Source organism: Camellia sinensis, chromosome 11 (genome assembly GCF_055761805.1).
Source record: "Camellia sinensis isolate YWXY chromosome 11, ASM5576180v1, whole genome shotgun sequence".
Lineage (NCBI taxonomy): Eukaryota > Viridiplantae > Streptophyta > Magnoliopsida > Ericales > Theaceae > Camellia > Camellia sinensis.
This window is the reverse complement of record NC_138971.1, coordinates 42,082,997-42,096,021: the sequence shown is the minus strand read 5'-3', so window position 1 is coordinate 42,096,021 and position 13,025 is coordinate 42,082,997.

Below are 13,025 nucleotides of genomic sequence, written 5' to 3'. Positions count from 1 at the left end.
GTGTTTAATACATTGTATATGCATTTTTGTTTGGGAGGAGATAGGGGATGTACTCCACGGTTTAGGGGAAGATAGGGGATGGACCTCTAAACCGGATTTTGTTTGGGAGGAGATAGGGGATGGACTCCATTAGCATCACTATTATGTGTGCTTATTTATATTGAAGTGTTTTTACATGTTATTGATACAGCACTAAAATGTGTATCAAACGGGAAGTATGAAGTGTTTTGTTATGAGCCTGAGTCTCATTTGTTTTGTTGATATTGGAAGTAATGTGAATATGATATATAGTTCACTATTGTCAGTGTGGCCAGGTTCTGAGCCATATTGATAATAATGGAAAGTGAAACGTGTCATAGACATTAGTGTCATGAGACTATATAATGATACAATTGATTATCTTGGTTAACCATTTATTGAATGCTATTGCTTTATTCAATGCTTATATTTGGTTTAGTATATTTCTACTGGGTTGTGGCTCACCCTATATGGGAACATCATTTTCAGGTTCAGGTGATAAGCTACCTCCAAGGACTTAGCTTGGAAGGATTCGATTTTTGGATTCTGAAGACTTGTCTTTAGTTATTTGTTTTTATTTGAGATTACATGAAAACATTCAAGCCAAGGGCTTAACTTGTAAATGAGTTAGTACTCATTCTTTTGTGTCCAAGTGTTAACTTGGAAAGATGTAAGCCCTTAGGGCATTTATTTTGATGTTACATGTGATGTCTTTCAATAAAAGTACTCTGATGAATAACTCAAATGATTCGTTTTCTTTTATTAATGCATGTTAGTGTTATGTATATTATGGGTTTAATTTGAGGGTGTGACAACTTGGTATCAGAGCGTACCGGGTTCGAATACTTTGGGTACGCGGGAAGTGATTAGTATCACAATGGGTTCGTCTCGCTTGATAGAGACTTAGATGTACTGTTATGTGCTTATATGATAACATGTTTATGTGACTATTTGGGTATGGAATGTAGTTTCTAGGATATTGGTTGGACCCTTGAGTTTCTGATAGTCTTGTTGGAAAGGCACTTGATCAATGCTGCTTCCAACTGGAACTATAGTGACGCCTCGGGACTGTCATTATCCAGGAATGAAGTTCGTAGTTGCTTAGGTGATTATGTGCTTACGTGGAATGAATTATTGTTGTCCAATGCATTAGGACGCAAGTGTTTAGCTTCGGCACGTTTATTAATATGCTAACGTCTTTGTTTCCTTTATTAGGATGTCAGGACGAGGACGAGGACGCGATAGGCGTGGTAGGCCAGGTAGGCAAGAGGTGCCTGTGCCAGAGGAGATTCCGGCAGTACAGGAGGGAGTTGGCCAGGCCAATGTGGCCGAGCCAGTAAGCCAGCAGGCTATGGGCGCTTTAGCCCGAGAGATAGCAGGGGCATTCAGGGAGTCAGTAAGCATTCTCAGAGCTGAGAATCAAGCTCAGGTAGTTGTTGCGGATGCTGGACCTGCCTTTCTGAAGAGAGAGTTCTTCTGGTCTAATCCGGACGAATTTGTGGGTGATCCCAAAGAGCCACTTAAGGCAGATGAATGGCTCGAACAGACAATGAAGACGTTTGAGATGCTTGGCATCGAAGATGAGGGGTTGAAAGTGACCTTGGCATCGTTCCAGCTGAAGGGGGATGCGGGTCAGTGGTGGAAGTTCACTAAGGGTCGTATAGGAGGTACGTGGGAGGCTTTTGTAAATGCTTTCCAGGAGAGGTTTTTATCTCCAGCTGTCAGGGAAAAGTTGAGAGACCAGTTCTGTCAAATTAAGCAGTCGAGTTCTTCAGTGGCCGAGTTTGAGGCTGCATTTACTAGTTTATCCAGGTTTGCACCTGAGTTGATGGCGTCTGAGGAACGTCGTTGTATTGAGTTTGAGAAGAAGTTGAGGCGTGGCCTCAAGCTGAGAGTTGGAGGAACTATGATTCGGGATTATGGGCGTTTGGTTGATGCTGTAGCCCATATGGAGATCATGATGCAAGAGGAGGAGGAAGGGCAGAAAGGCTCCAAGAGGAGTCAGGATGGCCAGAGTGATGGCAGGAGACAGAGAGGTTTCACTCCTCAACAGTCTCAGAGTAGCTTTTCTAGATCAACTTTTCCAGTGCCGAGTGCAGGTTCGGGGAAAGGCAGTCAGGGAGATATTACCTGTTTTAAGTGTGGCCAGCTGGGCCACAAGTCTCCAGTTTGTCCTCAGCGGGGAGGAGTACAGAGAGCAGCATCATATTCGGCTCGATCTCAGAGCCAGAGTCAGGTTAGAGGCCAGCCACTCTCGTGTTATCAGTGTGGTCAAGCAGGGCACATGAAACGGTATTGCCCGCAGTTGAGTGGCACATCTGGTGCATCTGGTTTGAGGTAGACTCAGAGTCATCAGCCAGCTCAGTCAGTTCAGGCCTCAAGGGCCAATCAGGGGGCTTCATCGTTCCAGTCGGTGCAGCAGTCTTATGCTCCTAGGGGTGAGCAGGTTGATCAGAGGTCGTCTGGGCGCGTGTATGCTGTTACCGCGCAGGATCTTGTACCGGCTCCATCTGTTGTGAGAGGTACTTTCTTGTTTTGCAACTCGGTTGCTAATGTTTTGATTGATACAGGTGCATCTCATTCCTTTGTGTCTGCTGCATTTACATCTGTTTTGGAGTTGGAGTTAGCACAGTTATCATCTCCTATTTGTGTAATGTCACCTTTTGGGGGTGAATTGATCTTGAAACAAGGTGTTAGGAGTTGTGATATAGAGGTCAACTATCATAGACTTTTGTTTCCTTTTGTAGTTATGCCCATGAAGGGCTTCGATGTTATTTTGGGTATGGACTGGTTATCGTCATACCGGGCAGTTATTGATTGCTACAGTCAGAGGGTCACTTGTTGTACCGTAGGCGGGGAGTGTTTTCATTTTCTGGGGGACCGGATTGGTAGTGTTTTGCCACCGGGATGTGATTCGCGAGGGCGGAGTGAGCTTAATGGTCTACTTGATAGCCTTTTGAGTAGTGAGTGTGATGAGACCCAGATTGTGTTGCCAAGGGTGGTTTGTGAGTACTTGGACGTCTTTCCCGAGGATCTTGTTGGTTTGCCACCGCATCGAGAGATTGAGTTCTCTATTGACCTAGTGCCCGGCACGGCGCCAATTTCTATGGCACCTTACCGTTTTGCCCCAGCCAAGTTAGTTGAGTTGAAGATTCAACTCCAGGAGTTGCTAGATAAGGGCTATATCCGTCCTAGTGTTTCACCGTGGGGAGCACCAGCCCTCTTTGTTAAAAAGAAAGGTGGTGCTTTGAGACTTTGTATCGATTACCGGAAATTGAGTCGGGCTACGGTTAAGAATAAGTACCCTATGCCTCGTATAGATGATCTGTTCGATCTGTTGAAGGGTTCCCGTTGTTTCTCGAAGATAGACTTGAGATCGGGTTATCATCAGTTGAGAGTCAGGGAGGAGGATATTCCGAAGACGGCATTCCGTACGCGGTATGGCCACTATGAATTTCTGGTGATGCCATTTGGGCTCACCAATGCACCGGCAGTGTTTATGGATTTGATGAACCGGATATTCTAGGAATTTCTAGATCGTTTTGTAGTCATCTTCGTGGACGACATTCTGATCTATTCACCTTCGGAGGAGGAGCACAAGGAACACTTGAGAGTGGTGCTTGAGTTACTTAGAGCCCATGAGCTTTATGCTAAGTTTGGGAAGAGTGAGTTCTGGCTAGAAGAGGTGAAGTTCTTAGGCCATGTAGTTTCTGGGGAAGGGGTGTCTGTTGATACATCCAAGACGGAGGCAGTGCAAGATTGGGCACAGCCTAAGAGTGTGTTTGAGATACGCAGTTTTCTGGGATTAGCTGGGTATTATCGCCGGTTTGTGAATGATTTCTCCAGGTTAGCTTCGCCTTTGACTAGATTGACTCGGAAGGGAGTCAAATTTGTTTGGAGTGAGACTTGTGAAAAGTCGTTCCAGGAGTTAAAAGTTAGATTGACCACCGCTCCAGTCTTGATTATTCCGGAGAGAGGGTTGGGTTATGTAGTATATTGTGACGCCTCACGAGAGGGTCTGGGTTGTGTGTTGATGCAAGAGGGGAAAGTGGTTGCCTATGGCTCACGTCAGTTGAAAATTCACGAGAAGAATTACCCTACGCATGATTTAGAGTTAGCAACTGTGATATTTGCCTTGAAGATTTGGAGGCATTATCTTTACGGTGAGAGGTTCGAGGTATTCTCGGATCATAAGAGTCTGAAATATCTATTCACACAGAAAGACTTGAACTTGAGGCAGAGGAGGTGGATGGAGTTCATTGAGGATTATGACTTCGAGTTGCATTATCATCCGGGAAAGGCCAATGTGGTGGCCGACGCCCTTAGCAGGAAACCTGTTGGTGACATAGCTAGTATAGCCATTCGGGAGTGGAAGATGTTGGGTGCACTTGGAGAGTTTGATTTGCTTCTGAGCGAATCCGTTGAGGCTGCGGCCTTGTTTTCTGTTGATGCGCAGCCTACACTTGTGACTCGAGTGTTAGAGGCTCAGAGGGGTGACCTCTAGGTAGAATCCCTCCGAGAGAAGATCTCCAGTGGGAAAGTTGAGAAGGGTTTGACGGTGTATTCCGACCTGAGTGTGAGATACCGAGACCGTCTGTTTGTGCCGGAGTCTTGCCGAGAGGAGGTACTCCGAGAGTTTCATCATTCGCGCCTTACAGTGCATCTGGGAGGCACTAAGATGTATCGGGATTTGGGTTGCCAGTTTTGGTGGCAGGGTATGAAGAGAGATGTGGCAGCTTTCGTGTCTAAGTGCCTTACTTGTCAGCAAGTGAAGGCCGAACATCAGAGGCCAGCGGGTTTGTTGCAACCCTTGCCTATTGCCGAGTGGAAGTGGGAGCATGTCACTATGGACTTTGTTGTAGGTCTTCCGAGGACTCAGCGAGGTAGTGACGCTATTTGGGTGGTTGTAGACCGGTTGACTAAGTCGGCGCACTTCATTTCTATGCGTGTGAGAGATTCAGTAGGTCATCTTGCCGACTTGTATATTCGGGACATAGTGAGGTTGCACGGAATTCCGGTGACGATCGTCTCCAATAGGGACCCTCGTTTTACTGCCAGATTGTGGAAGAGCTTGCAGAGTGCCTTAGGCACTAAGTTGACCTTTAGCACAGCTTATCATCCTCAGACTGATGGGCAGTCCGAGCGTACTATTCAGATCCTTGAGGATATGCTTCGGGGTTGTGTTCTTGACTTTAGTGGGTCGTGGGAGAGACACTTGCCTTTGGTGGAGTTTGCCTACAACAACAGTTTCCAGTCTAGTATCGGTATGGCACCATTTGAGGCCTTGTATGGCCGACCGTGTAGATCTCCTGTTTGTTGGGCCGAGGTGGGTGATGCACCTCTGTTGGGTCCGGAGTTAGTGAGGGAAACCACAGAGAAAGTTGAGCTTATCCGTAGGAGGCTTGTTATAGCCTAGAGTCGTCAGAGATCTTATGCCGACCGTAGGAGGAGACCCTTGGTGTTTGAAGTGGGTGATCATGTCTTTCTGAAAATATCACCTAGGAGGGGGTTGATGAGGTTTGGGAAAAGTGGGAAGTTGTCCCCTCGGTTTATTAGTCCTTTTGAGATCCTCGAGAGGATTGGCGAGGTTGCTTATCGTTTAGCTTTGCCACCGCAGTTGTCCGGAGTACATGACGTGTTTCATGTGAGTATGCTTCGGAAGTATGAGCCGGATCCATCACATGTGTTGGATTGGACCGATTTAGTTGTTGACGAGGATGTCTCGTATGAGGAGAGACCGGTTAGGGTCTTGGATAAGCGGGACCAAGTTTTGCGAGGCAAAACCATCCCTTTGGTAAAAGTTCTGTGGAAGCATCACGGAGTGGAGGAAGCCACTTAGGAACGTGAGTTGGAAGTCCGCGAGAAATATCCGGATCTGTTTGTAGATGCTTGAGCATATGTTGTTTATTTGTAATATTGAACCTTAAGTGTATTGAATATAACTTAGGTTGTGAAACATGGTTTATGTTTTTGGTTGATGGAAGTATTTTGAAACTTGCCTTATAATGGAAGTTTAATGGAATATTGTGTATGTAGAAAATATTGTTGAATTGAAAGGAAATGCATATTTATAATACAAATTGAAATATATGTGTTTTATATATTACGAGATGCCTCTTGATAAGAGATGGAATGACCGGTATTGGGTCAGATTGTTTAAATATCGTAATGTCATATTGTTGGAAATTGTTGAAAACTTATGCTTAATTTCGGGGACGAAATTCTTTAAAGGGGGGAGGTTATAGCGATCCCGGTTTCCCTTTTCTTTACTTGTTATATCCGGACTTGGGTTCCGTGGAGCTGGTTGTTGAGAGTATGTTGTTTGCACCCTTTAATCCTTATATTTAGTCTTGGGTTGTGTTGGGAAGATTTGGAGCAGGTTGGTTGAGCTTAGGAACCAAGTCTAGTTGCCCAGATTTTGGCTTGTCCGCTCGAGCGGGGGTTTGAGCGCTCGAGCGGGGAATACACCCATTCAGTATGTCCTGTGATGTTGTAGTGACGCTCGAGCGGGGAGTTGGGAGCTCGAGCAGGGACCTGTCTGCAAAAACTTCTGGGAATGTACATCCGCCGCTCGAGCGAGAGTTTGGCCGCTCGAGCGGGAGTCTGTGAGTGGCGCTCGAGCGGGGGTTTCCACGCTCGAGCGGGGCGACTATTATAAAAAATCCGAGACCCGACTTTCTGGATCATTTTTCATCTCCCTTTTGATTCTAAAACCCTAGAACCGTCTTCTCCCTCTCCCTACACACCTTCTCTCTTAGGTTTGATCTACTTAGAGTGTATTTCTACCCTAAGTCCTTTGTTAAAAAGATAGAGTGGGTTGAAGGCTTCGTTTTAATCTGAGAAACTTGGGATTTGGAGCACGTTGGTCTTTGGTCATCATCTCTGTTTGAGTTCCTCACTTCGAGGTAGGGATTTCCTACTCCATATTATAGGTTTTGTTCTAAGTTTTGGTATTTTGATATGTTGGGGGTTGTTTGGTAATTTTGGGAAAAACCCTAGTTGTTGTAATAAATTAATTTATATAATTAATTTAGGGAAAACTGGGGAATTTAGTTGAATTCATGGAATTAATGAATTTATTGATTAAGTGGTGTAGTTGGTAGTTTAATCACTCACCTATGAGAATGTTGGAATTGTGTTAGTTAATACATTTATTTCCTGTTTAGAAATAACTGTTTTGGGCTATCGGTGGAGGATAGTCGTGATTGTTGTAGACATTGCATGTGGATTAGGGAAAACTGAAACTAATCGCATTGGTTAAGTCATTGATTTAGACTGTTGAATTAATACAGAAAATACATGTATTGATTGTGTGTTGCATATGACAAGTGTTTAATACATTGTATATGCATTTTTGTTTGGGAGGAGATAGGGGATGTACTCCACGGTTTAGGGGAAGATAGGGGATGGACCTCTAAACCGGATTTTGTTTGGGAGGAGATAGGGGATGGACTCCATTAGCATCACTATTATGTGTGCTTATTGATATTGAAGTGTTTTTACATGTTATTGATACAGCACTAAAATGTGTATCAAACGGGAAGTATGAAATGTTTTGTTATGAGCTTGAGTCTCATTTGTTTGGTTGATATTGGAAGTAATGTGAATATGATATATAGTTCACTGTTGTCAGTGTGGCCAGGTTCTGAGCCATATTGATAATAATGGAAAGTGAAACGTGTCATAGACATTAGTGTCATGAGACTGTATAATGATACAATTGATTATCTTGGTTAACCATCTATTGAATGCTATTGCTTTATTCAATGCTTATATTTGGTTTAGTATATTTCTACTGGGCTGTGGCTCACCCTATATGGGAATATCATTTTCAGGTTCAGGTGATAAGCTACCTCCAAGGACTTAGCTTGGAAGGATTCGATTTTTGGATTCTGAAGACTTGTCTTTAGTTATTTGTTTTTATTTGAGATTACATGAAAACATTCAAGCCAAGGGCTTAACTTGTAAATGAGTTAGTACTCATTCTTTTGTGTCCAAGTGTTAACTTGGAAAGATGTAAGCCCTTAGGGCATTTATTTTGATGTTACATGTGATGTCTTTCAATAAAAGTACTCTGATGAATAACTCAAATGATTCGTTTTCTTTTATTAATGCATGTTAGTGTTATGTATATTATGGGTTTAATTTGAGGGTGTGACAATCATGATCATATGCATGTATAGATACATAACACATGATCATGATGCTGCATTAAATAATGTTTTACTCTCTGTTTGTGTTATGTTTAAATGTTAAAGACTTGTTTATTTTAATTATTTATTGTTGATTGAATCACTTATTTTCAAGGGATATTTACTAGTAAATCTCATCTTACAAACAAGTACTCCAATTAGTCTCAAATTTTTTCTATTAATCTGTTAAGTCCTATTGGTGGAGAGTTTCTTTTCGTGCGGTCCTATTTTTTTATTTTAGTAGTGTTTTGGTGGACAACTATACCATTTTATTAATGTGACAGGTATGATGTGATACTCCAATGTAGCAGGTATTGATGTGACACTTCAACGATGTGATACTCCAAAAAAAAAATTAGAAACTCCTTAGTGTACTTTTCCTAAATGTGACAATATGGTGGGTATAATATGACATTCCAAAACTTTTACTCCAAAAAAAATAAAAAACTCCTTAATGTACTTTTCCTAAATGTGACAACGTGTCGAGTATGATATGACACTTTAAAAAAAAAAAAAAACTCCTTAGTGTACTTTTCTCAAACGTGACAACGTGGCGGGTATGATGTGATACTCTAAAAAAATTAAAAACTCCTTGGTGTACTTTTCCCAAATGTGACATGTGAGGCTCCAACATGGCGGGTTTGATAAAACTCCTTAGTGTACTTTTCCTAAATACGACAAAGTGGCGGGTATGATGTGACACTCCAAAACTTTTACTCAAAAAAAAAAACTCTTTAGTGTATTTTTTTCAAATGTGACAACGTGACGGGTATGATGTGACACTTCAAAAAAAATAAAAACTCCTTAGTGTACTTTTCTTAAACGTGACAACATAGCGTGTATGATGTGACACTCTAAAAAAATTTGAAAATTCCTTAGTGTTTTTTTTCCAAACGTGACATGTGATACTCCAACGTAGCGAGTATGATATGATACTCTAATATGGCGGGTATGATATAACACTAAACAACTCTTTAGTGTACTTTTTCTAAATGTGATACTCTAATGTGGTGAGCAAATATGTCATTACATATCTAAAATGACTAAATGGATTACAAGAAAAAAATATGGGACTATACAAATTGCAGGTTCAAAATATGGGACTTATTGGTCAATCTCCCTATTTTTAATATAGTGGAACCATGATTCCAACACAAACAAACCTGAGCTACGTTGGGTTGGGTCGGGTTGGTTTTATTGCATGATTATTGATAAGGGTGCAACTTGGGCAGGCTCAACCCAAGCTTAGTCCTAAATTTTTTAGGACTTTGGCAAAATATTTTTAAATTCGGAACGAATTTGGGCAAAAATTCAAAAATCCGAATTAAATTTGGGCAACCTTGGACAAAGATATCAAACAATTCAAGCAACCCAAAATTTGAATTATATATAAATAAATATTTAATATATATAAATTATTTGGGAAGTTATTAACCAGTTGGACAAAAAAAAAAAAAAAAAAACCCCAAACATGGAGGGGTGCTAGTGAGACTTGCACCCCTACAATTTTTTATTTGCACCCCATTACAGAATCGCTTGCACCCCCAATGTTTTTGCAAATTTTTTTTTCTGTCTCACTATTAAGTAATTCTCCCTAAAGTATTAGCTATTAGATGAAATTAAAGTAATTTAGATCGTTAGATTCACAATACAAAATTTTGCTTATTTATTATTTCTCACTCATAAATTGTAAAGGCTATCATAATGACATCTCTATTACATTATATAATTTTTTTAATATTATTAATGATTTTATAAATAAAAAAATTGTAAATAGTCTAATTTTAACAAATTAATTAACTTAGCTGCATTAAAAAAAGGAATTTGATGTGCAATTCGGGTAATTCAGATTTAACTCGGGTCGGGCTTAGGCAGGCAACCTCGGGGTTACAATTCGGGTTTGGGTGAGCCTGACAACTCTTAGCACAACTTGGGTTGGGCTTGAACAACCACTCAACCCGCCCGAACTCGCCTGAGTTGCACTCCTAATTATTGGTTTGGTTCTAATTCCAACCACTTAGAACCAATTGTGTTTGGGTTGATTCCAAATTTACCAAGCCAAACCAAACTGACCCATGAACACCCTTAATACATGTTAGGTGATGAATAGTATAAAATATTGCTCCAAAACTACCAAATAATCTCTCCTAAAAACAACTACAAAAGCCTAGTTAAATGAACATCTTGGTTAAAATAACCAAGTCCAATAGGATTAGGTTCGTTCTACCGGGGTTATAGAATACATTCGTAAACACGTGAGGGACAAGCAATGTTTTTTCGGATTTAAACTTGACATGAAAATGGCCTATGATTGGATCAACTGGTCTTTCTTGGTTAAGATTTTACGATTGGTTGGTTTTAGTGAGAAATGTATTCAACTAGTCAGTCAATGTTTTTCCACTGTAACCTTTTCGGTGTTGGTCAATGGGCAGCCATCTAAATTTTTATCGCTCAATGTTGGTCTTTGTCAGGATGACTGATGGGAAACGAGAGAGGGGTGTGTTCTCAATTGTGTTGGTACACAAAGTGAGGAATGGAATGAATAAACAAACTTTTATTCAATCACAAAAACAAATTATACAAGCAGAGCAACCTCTCTGTATCTCTCATAACTCGCGCAGATACCTCCCACACTGAGATTTATTTCTCCCACTCTATCTAAAACAATATATCAACACATCTATTTATAAGTTTTTTTCTCAAGTATAAACATGAGTTGGACACATCTAATCCTCCACGTTTTTCTTCTTTGCTTCATTGCTAAGCTTTGACCATGGCAACCTCCATGAAGCTTCTTCTATAGAATTCAACTTGGTCTTCAATTGTAATCACCGGTTTCATTGCATGTCGTTTCATTTTGTCCACTTTGAGTGTAGTGTTCAAGAGCTTTCTTTCAATTTCGATTCTTGTCTAACTCTGGGTTGAGCGTCTTTTGTTTCGGAGGGTGCACGACCGAGTCTGGAGTGCCTGAGAGCGAACCAGAAAAATTCTGGGCTGTTGGGCCATGGCCGCACGTGCAAGAAGGGCTAAGTTGGGAAGGTTGCACACTGCCTAATAAGAAGGTGTAGAGTGAGAGGTAGAGGAGATGGCAGCACATGCAGGGGTTGAAGGCCGTACGTGCGAGAAATAGGCTCCGCACGTGCAGGGGCATGTACCGCACATGCGGGACACTGGCAGTCCGAATCTCTATTTTTTTTTTCTCTATTTGGCTGTGTTGTATCACATCTGGGGCACTTCTCTCTCACTCTAAACATCATTTTACTCCTCCTTCTCTTTAAAAGTTCTCACCAAACTCGAAGAACCCTTGATTTCTTGTAATCCTTTGGGCCTAGATCCATCTTCCCTCATAAGTTTTGAAGATCAAAGCTAGAACATTCCTTTGTGTGGTAGAGATCGAAAATCTCTCATCTTTGGCTCTAGGGTTTTGATCTCACCTTTCAACAAGAAACTTGAGGAAGGGACTCCTTTGAGTTATATATATATGTTTTGCAATGATGATGTGTTTTAAGGGTTTTCTTGAAGTTATTTTCTTTCTTTTGATTTTGTGGTTCAAAATGTGCAGATTTCAAAAGTGGGTTTAAATCTCAACCCTTTTTTTCAATCCTTGAGGGTTTCAATTTTCATTAACTTAAGAAAGATGATTTTGGTGAGGTTTCACCAAGGAAATAGAGAGATGTTTTAGTTTTGATGAAAAACCCTAGAAATTTGGGGGTTTTGGAACATGTGACAATACCTATGGATTTCCTTCTTTTTCTTGTGTTAAAGGAATGAATGAGTATAGATTTCATTAAATGGTTTGCATAAATGGCAACATTCTTGATATATGAGGATTGAGAATTTATTTTAAAATTTTTGTTAAATGCATGAACATGTATAGTTGTGAGGTGACTAATTGTTGAGTACCATGTTTTGTGAGAATTGTAAATCTTGGAAATTGACGTTCGAAAGATTACATATAGTCTTGAAGAGACTCAATTGTTAAGAATTGTGCATGATGAGGAAATATCGCTATGTGTTGATAGCTTTGGTTGGGCATATAGTTATTTTATGAAATAACATTGGAGGGAGGAAAAATGGAGAAATGTTATGAGGCATTAATTATTACATTACCTACTCATTCAATTTATTATTATTATGCATCTTGAATTGAGTTTGGAAACGATTACATTGAGAAAAGAATATTTTGAATGAGAACTACTGAAATGTTATGGGGTAAATACGTTGGTAAGTCCGGATAGGAAGTGTAGTTGAATTGATAAGTTGGCCTGAGTGTCCAGGGTGAAAGACCGAAAACACGCGCGGAGGAGGTACCACTTCCCTTCTGGTTAGCAACCGATAAAGTGGGGTTATTTGGTAGTGCTTGTAAAGCCTACTTGCAGACACTAACCTAGGGATTACCTGAGTCGTATTTACTACCCCATTGAATAAAACTGTAAACTTCGAAATTTATGAGATTTCAAGCTATTGACGAAGATGGTGCTTTTTAAAATAGCAAGTAAATGAAATTCTCTTTAAATTGGCATTGTATGGCATTTGCATTTAATTATTGGAAATCTTGCATAACTGTATATACTTTGTAAGGATTCTCTACTAGGCTTTATGCTCACCCCTATGGGATTTTGGTGCAGGAAAAGATGTGGTGATCCCGCCAAGTTGAGGGTGTGGACATCTTTTGTGAAGAGTAGATGACTCTATTTTTGTTGTGAATTTATTTGCTAGCCAAGGGCTTAAATGTATGGGTCGTGAAACCATTTTTTTGTAACCGGACTCAAGCCTTGGAAGATGTAAGCCCTTAAGGGCATTTTATTTATTTTG